This window comes from Ictidomys tridecemlineatus, chromosome 2 (assembly GCF_052094955.1).
Source record: "Ictidomys tridecemlineatus isolate mIctTri1 chromosome 2, mIctTri1.hap1, whole genome shotgun sequence".
NCBI classification, from domain to species: domain Eukaryota; kingdom Metazoa; phylum Chordata; class Mammalia; order Rodentia; family Sciuridae; genus Ictidomys; species Ictidomys tridecemlineatus.
Genome location: NC_135478.1, coordinates 119,894,996 through 119,919,318, shown reverse-complemented (window position 1 = coordinate 119,919,318; position 24,323 = coordinate 119,894,996). Strand labels below are relative to the sequence as shown.

The 24,323-nt window shown below is 37.1% G+C and overlaps 1 long non-coding RNA gene and 1 pseudogene across 1 annotated transcript; one reads left to right on the top strand and one right to left on the bottom strand.

Moving 5' to 3' along the window:
* Window positions 1-252: 252 nt before the first annotated feature.
* Window positions 253-14,829, bottom strand: LOC120891271 (uncharacterized). Its single transcript, XR_013429936.1, has 4 exons — window positions 14,700-14,829; window positions 4,952-5,073; window positions 3,484-3,613; window positions 253-723 (listed from the first exon to the last, which is right to left on the bottom strand). It is a non-coding gene; the product is annotated as an uncharacterized LOC120891271 (long non-coding RNA).
* Window positions 14,830-20,844: 6,015 nt separating this feature from the next.
* Window positions 20,845-23,577, top strand: LOC144368517 (tripartite motif-containing protein 44 pseudogene; annotated as a pseudogene).
* The last annotated feature ends 746 nt before the right edge of the window (window positions 23,578-24,323 follow it).

Below are 24,323 nucleotides of genomic sequence, written 5' to 3'. Positions count from 1 at the left end.
AAGGGAGGTTTCATTGCTTTTCCACACTGAATAATACTTGTTAGAGGAGGGGTCACAGACCACACAGTCTAGTACCTTAGTTAAGTCCATAATGGAGGTAAATGCATCTGCTAATATCAATTAATTATGTCCCTCCCCAAAGTTAATCATCCTTCCTGTACAATAATCCTACCATTATCTGGTAATGATTTTCAGAAGGACTAAAATTTACATTTAAGTAAGTTTTATACAGAAATAAAGAGTCCCATAAACACCACATAGGGCTGGTTGAATATGACATGACACTAACCTTTTGACTTATTATCATATGCACACTGCATGGAGAAGTTTATTTCCAGCCAAACATTATCCATTCTTCCCTAAGGAACTTAGTGAGATGCTGTCTCTAAATAAAACATAAAAACAAAAAATCTTAATAGACTAGATTACAAATCAGGTACAAAAGGGGCTTTTACTAAAAGGTAGCAAAGTGGATCAGCCTCATCTGGTTGTGCTCAGGCATCCCTCACTTGGTTCCATCAGTGCTGCTGAAACACCTTTCCCACTCCCTATGTTGGAGAAAGCAAGCTGATGAAGCCTGTGTGAAATATTCAGAAGCCAGCCCAGTGCTCACCTTTGTCTGCAGTCTCTGGAGGCCTGTTGCTCTTAGGTTTGATTGTGAGAGCACTGATGAGCTGCACTGTCTCTTCTAGCGTGGATACCTAAATTTGGACCATCTTTCTTCTGCCAAAAACAGAAATTAAAGAAGATTTAAGGTGGAAGTAAGACCTCCATTAGGTTACCTGACCCTAGTAGAATGGACTGGTCATTCCTACATGATCTATTTCCACAATTTCTCAGTAGCAGCAATGGTGTGGGACTCTCCAAAATCTATTACATGCATAAAGATTCATAGCTGCCTTATGGGAGAGCACAGGCTTTCGTGTCTTTCTGTAACAATCTCATGCTGTAGAAAATGATATTATAATGACTGTGCTTAAATGGAAGATTCATGATGCTTTCAACTGTGAGGCTGTTTGCACTGGGAAGAGAATCCAGGCCTATATAGTACATGGTGTGGCATATACCTTTTCAATTCATACATTAAAAGTCAGTGGATGAGAAGTAGGTGATTCATATAATGTAGTTATTGATGTATGCTGCCTACCTGGGCTGCTGAAACAGGGCAGATAATTCTTAATTCCAAGGAATGGTAGTTAATATCCTGATTTCTCAAACCAAGGAGATGGAAAAACTCATATACATATTTAAATAGTCAACAAAATTGTTAAGAACAAAACAAACTGTGAGGTACTTATTCACTAAGTGGTTACTGTGAGCACAGATATATGTGGGAACACAAACAGTTGAATTAGCCTACTCATGTGCCATATTACTTGACACCCTCTTGATAGTGTAATGGTGGGAATTCAAGTAGGAAGCCCTTGACTGTGCCATACATTCATTATGGTCTTAGATGGAAAATAAATTAAGCTCTCAAGTGCTTTAGTTTTATTTTCATGTTTTACTCTTTTGGAAGTTTAAATTGACATTTAAAGACATTATATGTTTAAGGTTTTGCCAGCATTTAAGTATTACTAATCAAATCTTTAGCTTTTCTTAATATTGAAGGAATGGTTCAATCACCACTGGATCCTTTATCTACAGTGGCCCCATTTAGATGGACATGAGCCACTGGCACCAGCACAAATCATTAGAGGGAGCGGTTGAATATAGATAAGATGGAATATAGATATCAACCTGCTTCCTTTCTAATTTCAGCTTCCTGCCTGGTTCCAGGAAGCAGAGACAATTCTAGTTTGAATGTTCCCCAAATCATTCCTAAGAACTGTTCAAATATTTTGATCTATGAAGCTTGTAGATTGAAATAAATCTTTCTTATCAATGTCTATAGTTACTTATGATAGGTTTTTGTTTTTAAAGTAGAATAGATACTCTTTATTTTCATATATTTTTAATTACTTTTCATAAAAATCTAAGCAGTATTACTGTTTCAGGAGTCATGGTATCTTTCACTCTTGATAGATTATGCTAATGTCTTTTTATGTAAGTGGGTTTTCCACACTGTGGGAAAAGGAGCAGTTTTAGAGATGTCCCTTCCTGAAAAAGGGACATAACTCCTGGGATAAATTTCATTTTTAAAAGATTACAGTTACTAATATTTGTATAGCACTGTGCAACTTATAAAGCATGCTCAACTATAGCATTTATTTATTTATTTTTAAAGTACCTTTGTAAGATACTACAGTTACTTATGATAGTTTTTTTCTTTAAAGAGGAATAGATACTTCTTCAACTTCATGTACTTTCAATCCCTTTTTATAAAATCTAAGCAACAATGCTGTTTCATGAGTCATGGTATCTTTGATGAATTATGTATTACACTGTGGAGCTCAATGAGGTCCAGAGTGGCCAGATTGAGAGATGAGTATGAGTAAGTGTATGTTCTGGATAAAGGGTCCATATTCTAGCCAGGTCACCTGATAAAGATTCTTGTCTTTTTCCCACATCATCATGACTTCATGTTTGTATCATAACCATAAATGGCTTCTATGGGCTGGAAAGGAGGTGCAGAAATTGACTTTCTTTCTGTCTACTCAGGTTTATGTTTTAACAACTTTGGGCAGCAAAGAAGGAAAACAATAGAGGAGAAATAATTCAAATATTTCCAGAACAGCTGACAGGTTCAAAGGTTTCCAGGCTATCAAAATGAGCTCTTAAGCAAAGAAAAGGAGCTTGCTTTAGAAGAAATTCTTGAAGAAGCCTCAAGATGCAGAAAGGACCTAATTGTTACTTCATACCTACTGCTACACGGTCACAATCATTCATTCATGGTCTTGTTTAATCATTTATAAAGTATTATGCTACCATAATAAAGGTTTCTGAGGTAGGAATACATACTAAGAATTGGTAGACAAGGAACATTAAGTTCCATGTGCTTAATGCACCCACAGTTGCCCCATAAATATAAGCTGCTAAGGGTGACAGTCACACATTCATTCTGCCCTGTCACATGCATTGAAGATGCTTGTGAGCAGCTCCGTGCTTGCAACTTTTCTACCTCTCCAGGTTTCTTCTTTATTATTCCAATGCACTCTGCTCATGAGACTTCATGACTCCTTTGATTAAGGACACCTCAATCACAAGATCAGTATCAGTCAAGCAGCCACAGATTGATTTTCTTGCTACTACACCAGAAAAAATACATTTTCTCTTTCTCATATAGATTTTGCAGTGGAGCTGTGTGGGTTATAAATTATTGGCCCATTCAGACTATCAGTGATGACTTTGGGTGATATGTAGACTCTAGTGTGTTGTATATAATCTTCCAAAGATGCAAATTAAAAGGATATTTGCTTTATCATTCTGGTATGGTGTTTCATTATCCCATGACATTACAACTCTCTGACAGAAAACCATAAGAAGAGTAAGAAGAGAAAATATAAGATTTGGAAATTCTTGTAAACTTAATTCAATATGCACCTCATACAGAGAGTGTGGGGAAGACATCTACACTTGGAGCAGTGCCGTACAAATTAGCCAGACAAAATAAATTGAAGATTTGAGAGTTCCATTGTCCACATCCAGCCTGTCGCTCAGCATCCCACTGAAACTGGAGAGAAAGGAAAAAGTCATTTCTGGCTGTTTATGAGGCAATATTCATAAGAAACACCAGAGGAACACCAGAGCCAATGGAAAACCTAAAAACAATTTTTAATCCTTCCATGTTTCTTAGTTTAGCCCTTTCTGTACTCTTGAAATATTCAGGAAGGATTTACCCCAACTTTTACCATCTCAGGAAAGTGCTTGGGAAAAAAAATAAAGTATGCAATTCCTCCATCCCCTTATTTCTTCTTCCACAGGAGAAAGGGTGAAACACACTGGAGGATGCTGGGGAAAATGTACTTTTCTGCATGTGACTTCCTCTCCTATTTACTCTCCCCAATCCACCTATCTACAGGCAACATCCTTCTAAAGAAAATTTCTCTGTTTTTTTTCTTTCTAGACTATTGTATAAAAATCAAAGCAGTCATAGTCCTCAAGGAAGATGGTTGGATGTGTGTCTGCTCTGGATATCCTATTAATACCCCACTAAAGCTGAATACCCATTTCACAACCAGCTTTAGGGAAGAACATGAAAGTATATAAAAGATCTCATCTCATTTTCCGGATTGAAGTCCCTGACCCATTCTTAACTATTGCTTCTATTTTATTTTAGGAAAGGTCGATATAAACATATCCACAGGGTTAATGAACTTTCACAAAAATTTCTTTTGCAAATGTAGCTATAAGGTTATATTTGAAAATATCCCTCTACTTCAAATCAGCCTACATCTTTGCAACAATTTTACTGCCATATCAATTAAAATTACAAAAAAAAACATTTCATCCTTTTATGTCTATGGGGATCTGCCCTGATGCCATACCTTCCTCGTCTTCCCCTCCCCTCTCTCTATAAATAAATGTATATTTTTATTTACAATGATTCTGAATTAGCCTCACATATTTTTAAAAAGTGCTTGGAGATATTACAAAAGTATTATAAGGCCTATATATTCTACTGTGTTTAATATTGCATTAACCTGCATAAAATGTATGCATTTTATGCATTTTTTCCTTCTAAGTAAAGTATTCTTGTTAGCTAAGATTTTTTTATGGTTTCATATCTTTTCTCTTCTTTTTCCCTTCCTCCCCTTATTTCCCCTTTTATGTTTTTTTCTTTCTCTCTTTATTATTTTTTGTTGTTGTTGAGAAACCACCTCATCTATTTTTAGATGTTTCAAATTCCTAAAAGGTGAACCATTGGCTAGTCTGTCCATTGACCCTAAAGTGATGGACTGGATTTTGTGGCCTGCTCGTATCTGTATCATATGATGTTATTTCATAAGAACCTCATGTATTTGGACTATAGCAGGCAAAAAAGAATCTAAGTAGGTTTAAATACACTTACTTGCAGTCTTGGTTCCCACCTATAGTCATCTCTTTCCAGAGTGAGGTGCTTATGAGATGTTAGAGGAGACTCCAGTTTTCACAGCAGCAATCAGACAGGCCCAGTCTCTTCCCAGGAAAAATCTGGTGGGGAAAGAGATTGGGTCACTTTGTTATGACTGGTGAGTCATTCAAGTCATTTGATAGAAAGAACTCAATGAGGGCTGAGCCACTCGGAGATCTCTGTACTTCCCCCATTAAAAGCAAATGAAAGAAGGTACATGTACATAAATTTGACTTTTAACCTTTCATATTCTGAGGTAAATAATAGTTTCTAATCAAAAATAGATTTCTCAGAGGTTTCAAAATTAATATTAATTATACTTTCATTACTCCTACTACTCATATATACACCCCTGTTCCTGGAAAAAAAAAGAAGTGTTTGTTTTATGTTTTTCATTGTTCTTCTCACACATGATCTTCTATTGGTGTTTAATAATTTGGAACTGGTAAAGGTAAAAGTTCTAATTTTGACCATTTTAACTAAGAATTGTATAAATAATTATGTATGAAATGTATTTCTGGATTTGCAAAAGGAGAGAGAAATTATAAGTAATTTAGTTCTAGCTGCCTTTCTTTAAAGAAAATTTGAGTGGTTGCAAATCATTCTTTATTATCATTTTCAACCTTATGTTTTGCAAATCCCAGAAAACTGCTTTCTATAGATGCAACCAGAAAAAAAATTCTATAGTTATCATTGAAGAGGAATTTCATTTTGTTAGGTTTATTCCTAGATATTTTATTTTTTTCTGACATTATTTTGGATTAAACTATTTTTTTCTGATTTCTTTCTCTGCAGATTCATTGTTAGTGTATACAAATTTTTTTTGGTACATTGATTTTGTGTCCTGTTAGTTTGCTAAATTTGTTAATCAATTCTAGAAGTCTCCTGGTGGAGCTTTTAGGATCTTCTAAGTATGGAATTTTATCATTTGCAAATAACAGTGATGAACATAAATGGAAAAAATACTCAACAAAGTAATAAGAAATTCAGTTCAACAACACATTATAAAGCTCACATGCCATGATCAAGCTAGTTCATCTAGAGATGCAAGGCTGATACGACATCTGAAAATCAATAAATGTAATACACTACATAGATAAAACCAAGGACATAAATCACATGGTTATCCAAAGAGATATGGAAAAAGCCTTCAACAAAATTCAACACACTTTTATGATTAAAACCCTGTAGAAGCTAAGGATGAAAGGAAGTTAACAACATAATAAATGTTATTTATGATAAGCTTGTTTATTTTTGTTTGTTTGCTTTAAGTTTAGCCACTTCAAAATTTATCTGTATACTAGTCTTTATTTCTCCTTTTTAAAATATTTTAGCTAGTCAAGCCATATTTGCATATATTATTTTTTAAAAAATAAATGCAACACAGAAAAATGTAATGTGCCTTCATGTTACATTTGTAATTCACCTTCACTCATTTCTTGTACTTTCAGTTATGATAATCAGTTTTGTGCATATTTTTCATATGTGTGTATGTATAAATATTCATAGAGAATATATGATATTTTAGTATCTTATATATAAACAAAGATATGGTTTCCATAATGTTTTGAAGCATTTTTTAAATAGGCCATATGTTTTATGTTCTTATTTACATAAGTGCCTTGTAATTTATATCATTATTTTTACCTGTTTCATAGCATTTATATAAAGTGATCCATTGCCCAATATTTTGCTTAAGAAATAAAACATTATCAAGCCAGCTGAAAGTAGATATATATATATATATATATATATATATATATATATGATCAAAGGTAGGTAGTGGTGGATTAACATACCAATAATTTCATTTTAGCTGTTATCCTTTAGTGGAAGTTAGTTGGAAGCAGGGTTAGAGGTTGGTAGTATTCAAACATCATTCTGATACTTTATTTGATGAATTTCTGGCTTTTCATTTGTGCCATTTAAAAATAATAATCTAAGTAATATGTATGCAGCAAAACATTTCTCCCTCAAGTTCCATAATCTTGCTATGGTGGTCACCTGCACATTCATGTTCAAGTGCTGCACTTAGACATTGAAATCTGAGGATTAAGGTACTTCATTTTTGAACACAAAAATTTCAAATTTCCTTTTACTTTCTGCATTTTAAAAATTTCTTCTATTATATATTCTATTTAGTCCCTTATTAAGAGACTAAGTATGTCTAAACAATTTTAAACCATCGACATTTTAATCTCAATATTTATATTATAATTCTTAACATCTTACATTTTTAAACAATTAAGAAATGTATAGTATTCTTTTACTATTTCCCATAATTCTTAGTTACTTATGATCTGTAAATTTTAAACATGTTCCTTTTTTGGTCTATTTCTGATAATCTTAATATCTGAATTTTTGAGATGTAAAAGTATTATTTCTTCTCATAGTATTTGTTTGTTTGTATTATGTTTTGATAATTTTTGGTTCATCTACATCTTTGAGAATCTCAGGAGTATATATTAGGAATATATTTCTCTGTGTTTTCTTTTCCAGATGCAGTCTGTATTAGAGTAATGATCAAGACTGCAGATGAATATGAGTTTCTTTAGGAGTGGGAAAAAATTAACTAAGTTTACAAAGTGGTGACATTTGCTCAACTCTGAAAAGACTTAAAAAAGAAGAAGAAAAGAAAAGAAAGAAAACTAATTGATAGGAGGGATAAAATTAGTTTTATTCAAATTATATCTTCATAAAGATGTTATAAAAAGCAGTTCAGAGAAGCATGAATCAATTAAACTCTCAACTTTAGCTATTTAGCCAGTGGGTATGGGGTGGGTGAAGGGTGGGGGCAGTCACTGGGAGTGCCAGGAGTAGATCCCTCCAATAGAAAAAAATACATATCAGAGCTTAGTTTACTCTCAGTCCATAATTAGAGAAAAAGGTGATGAAGCAAGTCTAAAGCCCAGCTTCCTTGCCAGACATGAGATTTTAATCTTCCATAAGGTATTCATCAGTATCTGTTTTATTAAGATCACATTCTTTCCTTTTGGTCAATACTGCCTTACTGTATCTAATATTTTCTAGTATGATACATTTTTTAAAATGTATTCTTATTGCATCTTTATATGAATATTTTTATATTACTGTTACACTTGAAGTTTAGTATATTAGATATTCTTATTATTTAATAATTTTCCTTTTAAAATTCTTTACTCATATTATCCTAATATAACCTTTTCTCTTATTAAGCTTTAAGAAAGATTTATAAATTAATGATGTTAATCATTTGCCTGTATTGCAACTGTTGTATTTTAAATTCCTGTTTCATTTCAACTGTACTTATGTTTCATCTTCTATTACAGGATTTTATATATAGTCTTTTATCAGAACATTACCAGTATTTAATTAAGTGAGTAAAATTCTCGGACTATTTCTTGATATGGGAATTTCAGCAGAAACTTATGGGAGATAGTGGAAAATAAAGAAACAGAAAGAAAAACAAAAGCAAAGTTTTCTTTTTATCATTTAGAACATAGAAATAAAAATTTACATAGCTTTACAAGGAACACACATAATTCAAAAAGGATAGACTGTTCAAAAATAAATTTGCTTTATAAAACTTAGCATCTACCTCTGATACAAAGATTAAAATACTAAAATCACATCTTTAAGAACAGTTTTAAGATACAAAGAATTATATGCTTTTGTTTAGTTGCAGGAATATAGAAACACAGCTTTCTTCATGATTCATATTCTTTTCTCTCTCTCTCTCTCTCTCTCTCTCTCTCTCTCTCTCTCTCTCTCTCTCTCTCTTCTCTCTCTCTCTCTCTCTCTCTCTCTCTCTCTCTCTCCTCTTTCCCCACCAGCCATTAGAAGGACTACACTATGAAGGCTGAGAACAATTATCTCACTAGTTACCCCTGAGAGGAATAGAAGCCCTGACATAGTTTGCATTTCCATCAGCTTTGACTTTATCTACACTGGAGTACCTACAACAGTCATGACCTGAGATAAAAGATAATCTATTAGACATTTTTAATTAAGTGATTTATTCTAATTAGATGTATATTACTGCAGAATGCATTTTGATTTATTGTACACAATTGCAGACAACTTTTCATTTCTCTGGTTGTACATGATGTCGCATCGCACCATATGTGCAGTCATACATGTAACCTAGGGTAATGATGTCCATCTCATTCCACCATCTTTCCTGCCCCCATCCCCCCTCCTCACTCCATTAGACAATTTTTATTTGTGAAATTTCTTAAAAATTTAGTCATCAGATCTTTTCTGACTCAGTAAGAGTAAAGAACAGGTACTGAAGGAGATAAAAGAAAGCGAAGGGGCCTTGGGAGGATGACAGTGTTCTTAGTCATCGTAATTTTGCCAAAGAGAAGATGGTGAAAGAGGAGAATGGTCATCATATTAACAAAAATGTTTAAAGTCTCTTAATTCTAAATGTTGATGAGGATACTGAGCAACAGAAGTTTCATACATGTCTCAAGTTTGTTCTTGTATACTTATAATTTGAGCTATATATCAGTGGATATTATTGACAATGTCTTCAAGGAGATTATATCCTACTAGGAAAGAGAAAATGAACAAATAAAAATTGCCTTATGGATTATTTTCTGTCTTAGGCATGATGCTTCCCACACAAAGTAGATAAAGTCAGATGCGAGTATAGAGGCAAAATATTACATGATCCTTATTGTGAAGAGCAAACTGATAAACACTCTGAGAAACTCTCTGGTAACATCCATGAAAGCTGAACGTCCACCTTCTCATGATCCTCATCTTGGTCTTCAGCCAGCTGAACATGGGCCCATGAGAATAAATGCCAGTCTTCATGTGGAGCTCGATGCTCACTAATCTGCTGAGTAAATTTATTTCATTCACAGAATATGATATCTTCTATAAGATTCTTAGTGACACACAGATTAATTTTTCTATTAGAAAGCTCTATTTATTTAGTCTCACTTACACTATTAGAAAGGAACTCACAGAAATCCACTGCTGGGATTTTAAATTTAATAGTTGATCATGAAGTATATGAAAACAGCACCATGCCTCACTCCTCATTTTCATCTTAGCCTCTAAGAAACCACAGGCATTTTACAGAGACCCAGTAAATAAGCGCTGAGTATAAGAGCCTGAGATGACAGACTTACTCCTTTTGTAACCAAAAAAGCAACGAAAACATGCAGATTTTTCTAAACTAAAATACAAACTAAGAATTTCTCATTTATTACAATACTTGTGATATTAGCCAAATTTTTCATAAATATGTTATACCATTTATATGGGTAATTAATGACCTTTTTATGTTTTTGATGTCTTACAGTAAATGAAATAAATTATTTTGAAACAAAAGATTATTTTAAACTATCACATCAATTATTCTTAGTACAATAGATATATTTCTTCCAACAAAGGTGAAAACTTGGTCTAGATATCTTCACAATCTGAATTTATTATGTGAATCTTCAATGGCTTGAATTCATCAGAGTAGTTAAAAATGTTGTCTTTGCTTTGTTGGGTCTTTCCCTTATTCATCATCTACTGTGTGTGTGTGTGTGTGTGTGTGTGTGTGTGTGTGTGTGTGTGTGTGAGAGAGAGAGAGAGAGAGAGAGAGAGAGAGAGAGAGAGCGCATTGGGAATCAAACCAAGACCTCACACATTCTAGTCAAATTCTCTACTATTGAGCTATATTCCTAGCCCCTAACCTACTCTTCTTGAGCCTCATTTGATAATAAATATTTTTATTTGTTCCTTTTATATCTCCTAATATGATATGAAATTCTTGAAACAACACTGTCAGTTCCTCCCATTGATATATCTTGAGATTCTATATATGCCAATGACCTAAGAATTATTCTCATTAGGGGCCTCTGGGTGGTGGCTGCTGCTAATGGCTCTCCAGATTCTGGAATCTGAGGCTGGTTCTCTCTCTGTTATTAACTGAACCAACTGAGTTCTTTCTTAGTAGTTAACAATGTCAACAGCCAAGTTGCTGACAATCAAATTTAGAGCTGCTTAATTCTGACTGGGCACCAATTTTCAAGTTCTGTCTGTGATTTTCTTTCTCTGGGTCCATCAGGAAAAAAATTCCTTTGAGTTTGAGAAACTCCTTCAGAGAAAGTTATACCAAGATAGGAGTACTCACCCACATTTTTGATTCAGCATGGTCCTAGGGAGGTGGGTTGGGAAATAGCCAAGCATATTCTCACATAGTTCCTGTTCCAGAGATTTTCCAAACCACAGACATGTGGCTCATCTGCCTCACAAAACTGAATTTCTTTGAGATACGAGGGCTTTCTCTAAGAGTTACTACCATTTCTCCATGAACCCCAAGTGTTCCCTGTGTGTCTATACTTCCATCATTTCCAGTTCATTGACTCTGGTTTCTTAGCACAAGAGATGTGAGTGGTCAAATAACTTAAACCTCCCTGTGTTTTTCATAGAGCTCTGGGCTGTTTCTTTCGGGGTTTTAGATTCTGATGCTAAGTTTCAGGATCTGTTTCCTGCTGTTTAGACAGTTACATAGAAATCACTTCTCTAAAGCAACATACAGCTCATATTTTTAGCATAATAATAAGTAACTTTTTTATTAAAACATGCTCATTTTAAATGTGTGCGTGATAATTGTAAAACAATTAAAATCCCCTACAATCATTACTGGAAATTTATTGTATATATTTTTTGCAGTTCTAAGTTTCATTTTAGGTCATAGTTGCTATCATGTTTTAATTAAGTTGTATATCCTACTTTTCTACATAGCATGAAACCAGTATTTTGTCTGATAAGTATAATTTTACTTGATGTGTATTATTGCTTTGAGCATTTCTACAACATCAAAACCAACTAGCCCCTCAACTAGGGGATTTGTCCTTCTAATGACATACCAGGATATACCTGAACATAATTTTCATGGATAACATAATGAATTCTATATCCATTATTCAGCCTTCCCTCTTCAGGATACCCACCTGTCTGGGAAGACTCATCAATCACTTACTTAAGCCTCCCAAGGTCAGCTACATATATGATATATATATATATGTGTGTGTGTGTGTGTGTGTGTGTGTGTATGTGTGTGTGTGTGTGTGTGTTTTATTTCTTTACATTTATTTATTTATTGGGGGGTACCAGGGATTGGAACGCAGGGGTACTTAAACACTGAACCATATCCCCAGCCTTTTAAAAAATTTATATATGAGAGCGGAATGCATTACAATATCCATCACATTTCACTATCCATCACATTTCACAATCATTTCCTCCCTTCTCCTCCCACCCCTTGCCCTATCTAGAGTTTGTTTATCTATTCCTCCCATGCTCCCTCTCCCTGCCCCACTATAAATCAGCCTCCTTATATCAGAGAAAATATTTGGTATTTGTTTGTTTGTTTGTTTGTTTGTTTGTTTTTGTGATTGGCTAACTTTACTTTGCATTATCTTCTCTAACTCCATCTATTTATGGCAAATGCCATGATTTTATTTTCTTTTATTACTGATTATATTACATTGTGTATATATGCCACTTTTTTATCCATTCATCTATTGAAGTGCATCTAGGTTGGTTCCACAGTTTAGCTATTGTGAATTGCGCTGCTATAAACATTGATGTGGCTGTGTCTCTGTAGTATGATGCTTCTAAGTCATCATTCTACAGAGTAGTATGATGGGTATAGACCAAGAAGAGGGACATCTGGGTCAAATGGTGGTTCCATTTCCAATTTTCCAAGAAATCTCCATACTGCTTTCCATATTGGCTGCACCAATTTGCAGTCCCACCAGTAGTGTATAAGTGTACCTTTTTCCCCACATCCTCACCGACACTTATTGTTGTTTGTTTTCATAATAGCTACCATTCTGACTGGAGTGAGATAAAATCTTAGAGTAGTATTGATTTGCATTTCTCTAATTGCTAGAGATGACAAACATTTTTTCATGTATTTGTTGATTGATAGTATATCATCTTCTGAGAAGTGTCTATTCAGGTCATTGGCCCATTTATTGACTGGGGTTATTTGTTTTTTGGTTTTTTTTTTTTTGTTGTTGTTGTTTTGTTTAGCTTTTTGAGTTCTTTATATGCCCTAAATATTAGTGCTCTATCTGATGTGTGAGGAGTAAAGATTTGCTCCCAGGATGTAGTCTTTCTATTCACCTCACAGATTATTTCTTTTTCTGAGAAAAAACTATTTAGGTTGAGTCCATCTCATTTATTGATTTTGATTTTAATTCTTGTGTCAAAGGAGTCTTATTAAGGAAGTTAGAGCCTAATCCCACATGGTGAAGATTAGGGCCTACTTTTCTTCTTTTAGATGCAGGGTCTCTGGTTTTATTCCTAGTTCCTTGATCCACTTTGAGTTGAGTTTTGTTCATGGTGAGAGATAGGGGTTTAATTTCATTTTGTTGCATATGGATTTCCAGTTTTCCTAGCACCATTTGTTGAAGAGGCTATCTCTTCTCCAATGCAGGTTTTGGGCAACTTTGTCTAATTTAACATAATTGTAATTTTGTGGGTTAGTCTCTGTGTCCTCTATTCTGTGTCATTGGTCAACCAGTCTGTTTTGGTGCCAATACTCCACACTTTTTCTTTCTTTTAGTATGATTTAAAGTGTGGTATAATGATGCCACCTTCTTCATGCTTCACTCTTTCTGCTAAGGATTGCTTTAGCTATTCTGGGTCTCTTATTTTTCCAGATGAATTTTATAACTGCTTTTTCTATTTCTATGAGGAATGTCATTTGAATTTTCTTTTAAATTGCATTAAGTCTGTATAGTGCTTTTAATAGTATGGTCATTTTGATAATATTAATTTGCTGATCCAAGCGCAAGGTGGATCTTTCTATCTTCTAAGGTCTTCTTTGACTTCTTTTTTAGGGTTCTGTAATTCTCAGTATCTTTTACCTCTTTTTTAAAGTTGATTCACAAGCATTTTATTTTCAGGGGGGTCTATTGTAAATAGGGTTTGTTTCCCTTTCTGAGGTTTGGTCACTGATATACAGAAGTGCCTTTGATTTATGGGTGTTGATTTTATATCCTGCTACTTTGCTGAATTCATTTACTTGTTCTAGAAGTCTTTTGAGGGAATTTTATGGCCTCTAGATAGAATAAAATCATCAGCAAATAGTGCCATTTTGGATTCTTCTTTTCCTATGTGTGTCCCTTTAATTTGTTCAACTGTCTAATTGCTCTGTCCAATGTCTCAAGAACATGTTAAATGGAAGTCATAAAAGAGGGCATCCCTGTCTTCTTCCAGTTTTTAGAGAAAATGCTTTCAATTTTTCTCCATTTAGAATGATGTTGGCCTGGGGCTTAGCATAGATAGTATTTATGATGTTGATATATGCTCCTGTTATCTGTAATTTTTCTACTGTTTTGAAAATAAAGGGGTGCTGTATTTTGTCAAATGCGTTTTCTGTGTCTATTGAGATGATCATATGATTCTTATCTTTAAGTCTATTGATTTGGTGATTTACATTTATTGATTTCTGTGTGTTGAACAAACCTTGCATTCCTGGAATGAATCCCACTTATCATGGTGCACAATCTTTTTGATATGTTTTTAATTTGATCTATCAGAATTATATTGAAAATTTTTGCCTCTATTTTCATTAGAGATATTGGTCTGAAGTTTTCTTTCTTTTTTTTTTTTTTTTTTTTTTTTGATGTGTCTTTGCCTGGTTTTGGAATCAGGGGGATATTGGCCTTATAGAATGAGTTTAGAAGTGCTGCCTCTTTTTTATTACCTGAAATAAGTTGAAGAGTATTGATATGAGTTCTTCTTTAAAGGTCTTATAGAACTCAGCTGTGTATCCATCCAGTCCTGGGGACATGTCACTCAGGAATGGTTCATTACCAGGTTTATCACTTTGCCTTATGAACCTGAAAAAAAAATGAAGCATGTGTCAAAAATGAGACAAAGTGACTGATTAGACCCCAAATAATCTGACCACTATAATATTGAGAACCAAAGTTAGGTCAAACAGGGAAATAAACAGTAAATAAACTTTTTTTGGAGGAGGGGGGTTGAACTCAGGGGCACTCAACCAGCCCTGTTTTGTATTTTATTTAGAGAAAGGTTATCAATGAGTTGTTTGGCTTCTCACTTTTGCTGAGGCTGGCTTTGAACTCACAATTCTGCTGCCTCAGCATCCTGAGCCACTGGGATTACAGGTATGTACCTCCACACCTAGCAGGAAATGAACAGTTGTATACACGATCTCCAGAATGCCTATCAATTTGGTGAGAATTGATGTAAGTACAAATTTAGAGAATTTAACTATGATAAGTTTAAAGTATTTCACAAGTCAAAACACAAACTAAAGCTCTACAACCACCAAAAATAAAAATAAGCCACTGTAATAACAATGTTTAACTGTTTTGTTAAAGCTCAGTACAACAAAAAACTGGGTCATTCTATTTTAGGGGCTGTAAAGGAAAAAAATAAGTTCACCCAAACTCTATAATGAATTGTCATTTCTGCAAAAGTGAATGTCTTTACAAAGGCAAGTGACAGCCAGAATGAAGTATCTCTACTTAGAGTGACAGTGGGAAGCTGTATGGAATCTCTTAAACACAGGTTATTGGTAATCAAGAGTGTAAAATGAAAAGTTTTATAAAATGCAATGACCAGAAGCCAGCAAACCTATTTTTGAATTTCTAACATGCTCCAAGTTCTGCCTGGTATTCACCAGGAGATCTTGAAAACCTCTGGCATGCCTCCTTGAATTCATAGATAATGCCTGCAGTCCAGCAGCCAGTGGAGTTTATTCTACTTATGAATACATGCAAAAGCCACAAATTTATATAACAAAAAAGGGAAAGAACAACACAACCCCATCTATCAAGGAAACAATCAAGGTTTTAAATTTAAAAAAAGATGCCACTGAAGATCCAAACATCATTTCATTGACAAGGTGAAAAAATTTTCCAAGAAAGTTTCCCAATTATCTCGTCTATTGATACTTGAATTATTCTTGTTACAGGACTTACTCATTCTCACAAGACTCTAAAAATACCCTGGTTCCTGGTGGCAGAGCTTCATAGCTCAGCTTTGGGCCCTGCCTGCTGTCCTCTAGTGGGCATCAGGAAGTGCCACATGAATGAAGAAAAAAAAATCCAGGCAATTTGTTTTTGGTACAGAGGGACTGATCTTTCTGTGTAGAATAACTGGAAAAAGGATTTCAGCCTATTTCATTACTTTCTAGGTTTATTTAGATATTTCACAAAGGCAATATCTGAATGAAAGCTCAAATAATGCATTGTGAAATATATCTGTAAATCCTGTTTCCCTGAATGGCCAAGAGTCAATTGCGCGGCTTACAAAAGTGGTTTTATTTAAAATGTTACTCTGGGGGCTGGGGATGTGGCTCAAGCGGTAGCGCGCTTGCCTGGCATGCGTGCGACCCGGGTTCGATCCTCAGCTCCACATGCCAGCAGGGATGTTGTGTCCACCGAAAACTAAAAATAAATATTAAAAATTCTCTCTCTCTCTCTCTCTCTCTCTCTCTCTCTCTCTCTCTCTCTCTCTCTCTCTCTCTCTCCTCTCACTCTCTCTTTAAAAAAATAAAAAAATAAAATGTTACTCTGGAAGCTATTGTTCTTAGTTTATTGTGCTCTTACACAGTATTAAGAGTCTTTATTTCTGCAGGAGAAAGACTATTTCACTATATTTTATGTATAAAAGTTTTAATCAGCTCCTGACACATCCAACAATCAAATTCATTTTTAGTGGAAAAAGAAACAGCAGGCATCAATTATTGGCATTTGCTACACACCATGTACTTTAAATATGATATTTATTCATACCTGCAGAACTATGATGAGGAATACAAGTGTGTTTTAATGTTATATATTCAAACATCACTTTCTTGGTTCTGGATTTTGTATCAGCATATTATTAAAACCTTCCTCTATGTTTCTTATTTAATGTTTACAGGTTTGGCCCATCACAAGTTATTTTTCTGTAAGAAGCAAAGCAGAGAATGGGGTCTGAAGTTTGATTGCACTAGCCATACCCTTGACAAATGATGACAACTAACCCTGAGGGCTCACCTGTATAATGAGGAAACCTGTCACCTGCAAGGATGCTGAGAGGTAGGAACACACCCAGATGGTCAAGCAGCTGCTCAATCTTCTCAATGCAGCAATTTGAACAACAGACAAGAGAATCATGTTCCCAGAATTCCTGGCTAACTTAGGGTTATCACAAATACATTATCTAACTTTGAGAACAATATTGAATTGATTCATGAATAATGATCTCCATTTCTTTTAAAATGTGAGGCAATAAAATACTGACAAATAACTCACTGCAGGAAGGGAGATGATTGCAACATGAACATGCTTCCCATATTCGTGGCGAAACTAGGATGTTCTGCTGCTGTACCTTCCCCTGACAATCCTCTGCTCCCTCTCAAATGCCCTCCTTCCCTCATTTCATTTGAAGCCTTGACCCCCTCTTCTGCAACCCTTGGCTGTTCAGATGCAGCTGCTTGGGCTTCCTCTCATAGTGGCTGGGAGAAAGGCTGCAACGCAGCAGCCTGAGGAGCCCCCAGTGTCAGGGTTTTACCCCCCCATTCCCTCCTGACCTACAAGTGAGATTAGGAGAGCATACCCCAACCAAAATGAACCAAGAAAGGAAAAGGTCGACTGACCACCTGCACCCAGCCCTTCCTCCTGGATGACAATCAGACATGTCAGGGAGAACAGTCAAAGCAGGATCTCAGTTTATTGAGAAAACACACACCTAATATAATGTATAGGAGCCAATGAGGATAAAGGTCAGCAGGGTGGGGAGATTCTGAGCCTATCCTAGAGGTGGTCTGATTTTTCGTCACCCCACAGTAATGCCTTCTGGTTGATTGCTAGGTGCTATCTTAGCCACATGTGGCCCCAGGACCAGGAAGCGGGTAGCAGTCATCAAGTTAGGTTTCCTCTTTTCTGATGCAACATGCCCTAGATGTTGCATGCCCTACATCAAGTTAGGTTTCCTCCTTTATGATGCAACATGCCCCACGTGTTACATCATGCCCTACACCCCAGGATTTTGGACATAGAAATAAAAAGTAATGTTGCCCTGTGTTTTCATTCATCATCAAAATGATAAATGCTTGGGACCTAAGAAAGCCTCTCCCTTAGAAAACCTTACATTCCAGTCAAAAGTAAACTTTTAAAAAATAACTTCTATTGCAACTTTACATTTCTATGAACATGAAAAATGCAGAGCAAAACAGAATGGGGGGTGTCTGAGAAGCTGGGTGGGAGGGGGAAGGCTGAATACACTCATGGGTTGCAATGAAGAACATCAGGGGACACTGCCATGAAATCATACTTGAAGAAGGTAGTGAATGAGCAAAGTCACTGGAGATGGCTTAGTATGATTTTCTCAAATAATGATTTCCTGACTCTCACTGTCAACACAATCAAGGCCAGATTATGTGCCCATTGCAAAATATACTCTATCATAGTTGCCTTTATATACTGACCATATACCATGAAGTAAAATAAGGGCAAAAATGTATATATCTATTTCATTCTTTACCATTCAACCATCACCACTATCAATTTCCAGGATCTTTGTATCACTCCTAAAAGAAACTCCAGTCCCATTAGTCATCACTCTCACTGTCTTCTACTCTCAGCCCCTAGCAACTACTACTCTACCTTTCATCTCTATGAATTTGCCTATTTTAAACACTTCTTATAAATTTTATAAGATGTGATCCATTGTGTCACAGTACAGGAACAAAATATTGGCTCCATAAATATTTGCTGAACCAATGGAGAAGCAGTATAGAAAGAAAGAGTTTATGGTCTAGGAAAATATAACAAAATTTTGGAGGTAGGAGAAACTTTAAATGTCATCTACTCCAAATATCTTAATTTTATAGGTGAGGAAATCTAGATTCCAAAAAATTCTGGACTGCTCCAGGGGTAGTCAGACATATAGTGACAGAAGTGAGAATTAAAACACAAAGGTTTTGATTTAAACTGTAGGAGTTTTTGTAGATTGTCTCCCGAAAATAAAAATTCCCTTTTTCTTTCACTTCATCTAATATGATACAGTGATCAATAGCTCCTTAGGTGTTGGGTTTCTTACTTGCTTGTGTCTAAACATGGTTGGGTCTCTTTCTGGTGTTTTAGGATGAACTTGTTTCAAGAAAAAGACCCAAATCATTTCTCAATATAACCAGGCCCCTTCAACCTCTACTATTTGGTTGCTTCTATTGTTTTTCCCTTTAAGCAAGTGTTTTGTGGAGATCTCCTACTAAAGTACAAGCCCTGATTAATTTTGAAAGCTCATAGGCTGACAGCTCCAGGAAGTATGACTCAAGAGTTCACGCATTCTCAGAGAATAGCTCTGACATGTATTATATCACCTTGTTTAGATTCATTATCTAAAAACTAAAAAGATATTTCTCAACTATGGATCTTAGGAACAGAACTCTAAAATGTCTTTTGCTTATATATTTGTTTACATACTTGATACACAAACATGTGAAATTCTATAGGGCATCCATTCACTTTTGTTTGATATGTTTTCTCTGTGATGAGGATTGATGATCTTCTTGATAATAAAGATTTCCATGATCTTTTGGGGGGAAAAAAAGTTGACTCTAGACTTACCTCTTGACCTCCACCTCAAACACTCTATTTTATAATCATAACACAATTACTATTTTGCCCCTTCAGTTTATGAATCCAATACAAAGATTAGCCAGCTGTTGCTTTTTTAATTGAGAAGTAAACCATCTTTTTCCCTCCATTCCAAGTGAAGCAAAACCCACAATCTGTTGAGTTTGTCCAAAAAAGTCATACTTGATAGACTAATGATTTTTTTAACACTTTGAATTTCTATGCATTTTCATCAAACTTCTAAAACCATAGTTCTTACAGGAAAATCTCCTATCAACTGAACAGTCAGTATCCAACAGATGAATTCTGAATTTCAATTAGATGACCTCTTTTTACATATATATGATATAAAGGATAGTTTTGCTTAAAGGAAGCATCAGGAAAAGTGGGCTGAAAGATTCATAAAGCTAGAAAGGAACAGTAATTTCCTCTACTATAAGTTTGACCCCTTCATTTTAAAGAAAAGGAAAGTGAACTTAGCAAAAGAAGGACAGTCTTCTCAACAAATAGTTGAGTTCATGGGGAAGAGAGTGGAGTCTCACCTTAATGAGATTGAACCCCCTTCAGGGGCAATAACCAGCTTTTCCTTCCTTTTCACCAGGGGAGCATAGCCAGTGGAGCGCTGGGCACACCTGGCACATTTTGGTGATTGGCCAGTGTTGAGGTCCAGGACATTGGCTGCCCTGGTCTGTTGGGAGGACTGAAGTCTACAGAGATTAAGGGGCAAACCCTCCACAAGGTGAGAGAGGAGCCAGGCCATCCCGGGGGACTGGGAGCCACCTGGTCATCTCTTGGTCTGCACCAGGCAATGGTTACAGGGGGACCCACCAAGGCAGTGGTTACAGGGGGACCCACCAATGGCGGAGAGAACCTGGCAGGTCGAGGAAGACTCCCAAAACTCCACAGGCACCTCCTCCCAGGGCACAGCCTGTGGCTGCTTGGTGGCTAATGATGGCTGCTGCGGGTCCTCACCCAGCCTGTCCCTGCAGCACCTCCAAACACAACCTTAAGCTGCTCAATGGAGGATGCGGGATACGGGGTCCCACCACATTTCTATTTCCTTCTCCATCTGCTTTTTGTACTTTGGATTTTTTCCTGTTGGAAAGTCGGAGGGAGGGAGGGACAGGTGTCACCCATGGCCTCCCCTCTGTCGCCCCCTCAGCCTCGAGTTTCCGCTAGTCCTCGGAAAATTTAGGTCCCTCGGGGAAAACTTTAAAATTGAACTTCCAATTTCTAGAAGAAGAAAATTTCAACATGAAGAGCTCTGGACTATCAGGGCCCAAGCGCCCTTTCTCTGGAGATAGGGCCCAGGACAGCGCTCACCTCAGCGGTCAAAGCCTCCCTCTCAACCTGTTGCCCTGGTTCCTGGGCCTTTTCCAAACCGACCTCTCGGTCTCATGAATAATCAGCCCCGCCTTCCTGGGAGGGGCGATGCTTCTTCATGAATAATGTATTTTTCTCTCTGGGTTTTCAGAAACCAAAGGCGGAGCTTAGTCTTATGAATACGCAAAGCAGAGGAGATTGGCAGAAAATGCTCTCCTGTCACGCAGGGCCCCTCACAGCCTGCTCCAGCTCTCAGTGCAGAGCCCTCCAGCAGCCATTGCTGCCTCTCTCCCACCTTTCTGAGGGCCTGTGTTGGCTCCTGGGCTGGAGGGACCCGCACCAAGCTCCTGCCTCCTTGGGAAATTGGCATCTCTGGCTGCTGTGCCTGGGTAACCCTTAGCTCAACTACAGCCTCCTGGGGATTCTTGAGGCGGAGCTGCCCTCTGAGGTGAGGCGCCAGCTGGGCAGGTGAGGTCCCCAGGGAACTTGGGCCTCCTAGGACGGGCAGCTGAGCTGGGGTCCCAGACAGATCCTAGGCCAGCGCAGTGAAATGTGGGCAGGGGCTGACTAGACCCTGAAGGGACCTGGGGTCCAAGAGAAGGACAGGTTAGGGATCCAAAGGGCAGAGCTCTTTAGTCTTCCAGGGTATATCCCACCTCTTTCCCACAAGTGACCCTCTATGTGGCATTATAAAAATGGAACAAACTGTACATAGAGTCCCCTTACCCTGCCCCTAAGCCCAGTCCCTTCTGCAGAGGTCGCCCCTGCTGCAGCAGGATCAGAGAAATCAAGAGGAAGGAGATTACTGCATGTTTTCTTCATTTACATCTAAGATCACCTCTGCAATTACACAGGGCAAGATGGTATTTTTAAAAATGGTGTTGGAATAACACGAGCAAGGAGAATAATAAACTCTTATCCTTCATCCAAGGTATACACCAAAAAAACGGGGTTTTTTAGGTTTATTCTACATCTATATTCAAAATCTAAAACAAATTTCCAAATGAAAACAGAATTTTTTCCTGATATTGGATTGGGGTAGGTAAAGATTTCTTATATTACACCATGCTATACATTAAACCAAAACAAAATTGATAAATCAGGCCTGATTAAAATCAAAAACATCTCATTATCAAAAGATATCATTAAGACTGTAAATATATCAGCTACCAACCAATACAGAATCTGTATAGAGAGTATACTAAGAAACCCTACAAATAAATAAGCAAAAGACATTTCAATGTTAAAATGAGCAAAACATTTAAGCAAGCCCTTCAAAAAAGACATTCTAACAACCAACATAGATCCTGACAGTGCTCAGAATATGAGCCAAAAAATGCAGATTAAAACCACAAACAGATGCTCAGAAAAATGGTTAATAAATTTCAAAGGCCATTCTCAAGGGTTGCTGAGAATATGCAGTCACTGGAACTCTCATGGATGCTATTTGTTAGTTCCTTATGAAACCAAACATATACCTACTCTAGGACTCAGGACTACCTCACTTGCTCATGAGAGATTAGTTCACTGCCCATGAATAACTTCTATAAGAACATTACTGGCAGCATTATTCCTGAGAGCCAAAAGTTGAACAAAATTCAAACATCTGACAACAGAAAACAAAACATTTTTGATACAATTGTACAATGGACCATGATCATATAAACTACTCATACACAGAACTCCAGCTAAGTCTCCTAAACATTATGCTGTGATGAAAAAAGTATAGAGGGCTGGGTGTGGCTCACTATTGGAGCACATGCTTTGCATGCAAAAGGCCCTGGCTCCAATCTTTGCAAAATACACACACACACACACACACACACACACACACACACACACACACCACCCAGGAAGCAGGCGGAGGCAGTAGGGAGGCCCTAGGTCCTGCTCTGGGACCCACATGGCCCCTCATGGTGACGACTCCTGCTGAGGGGATCCAACACCAGGAGAGGGGAAGCTAGAATCCTGTGGCCCAAGGCCTAGGCCACTGTGGCACAGCACTCACCTGGCCTCCAGATTGGGTGTGGCCTTGTAGGATCTGCCCCATGACAGCACATGATGAGTGCCATCCAGTGAAGGCTCTGGGACAAGGAAAGATGCAGAGAATGTAGCTTCTGCTACTGCCACTGCACTGCCAAAGGCACAGGCAGAAGTTCCTAGGTCACTACCTGGCTGAGCACATTCATGACACCCAGACCTGGACCTTGCCAGCAAACAGGGAGGGGCCTAGAAAAAGAGGTCAGGCCAAGGTGGAGCAGGAAGGAAAGGTAGCAAGCAAGCAGGAGGGGGACAGTGACTCAGAGGATGAGAGTGAGGCTGAGGAAGAGAGTGAGGACAAGAGCAATGAAGAGAGTGAGGAGGGCCCTGAGAAGGAAATGGAAGATGCACCAAAAAAGGAGGTAGAGGAGGACAACAAAAGAGAGTCTGAGGAGGGAGGAGATGCCACCAAGGCAGAAAGCAGATTTCACCCAGAAATAGGATAGGAAGCAGAGAGTGGCCCAGAGGAAGTGTCCAGATCAGGAACTTGATTTGAGCCCCAACTGCTAGAAAGATAGGCAGCTTATCTGTTTCCTGTATCTGGTCATTGAAGCTCACCAGGGCCACAAGTTCTCCACTCTAGGTGAAGCCTTCAAAGAACTAAGAGTAAGTATTGGGCATTGAGAGCACAGGCCTAGGGGTCAGGACAGCTGGGTTTCAATTCAGATAACCTAGCAGTGACTACATGGACTTGTCCCTCAAAAGCTCGACTATTCAACTGTTGGGAGCTGTTCTTAATCACAGCTGTTCTTTTTGGTTGAACAACTTTGAGAATCCCATGAAGGTATGGACTTTAACCTGAGAAAAACTACAATACATGCAAAATCTAGTATATAATTTCTAAAATATCGCAAGCCTCTGGTCTCTGGATCCCAGGCAAAGCAATCCTTGAAAGTTTTTAACCCCACTTTGGGCAGTGTAAAAATCATCACCATTGTTACAATTAGTGCCTTGACTGAGAGCTCTTGATAAGGGGATCTCTGCCTACTTAAAAATAGGAAACCCTAATTTTATCATATGAATCCAAGGGATGATTCCTCCCTAGGGTGATGGTTTTGATAATGACTTGATGTGAGCCTTGGAATGCTGCTTTTAGGTTCTATGTGTGTAAAACTTGGTAGGAGAGTAAGAAGGCCAAGGCCAAATGGGGGTGAAAATGAAAGTTCTCAGGTTCTCTGTCTGGCCTTTTACTTTGGACCTTGCTGGTACACTGAGAACAGTCTTTGACAAGCCTTAGAAGTTGGTAAATATTTGTTGAAGGAATGAACTTGCAAATATATTTTATGGATTCTTACAAAGCAAGAGAAACTGCTGTTGTTAATCAAGTTGAGAAGTTTTGTGTGATTAGCATTTAGTGATCAGCACATTAG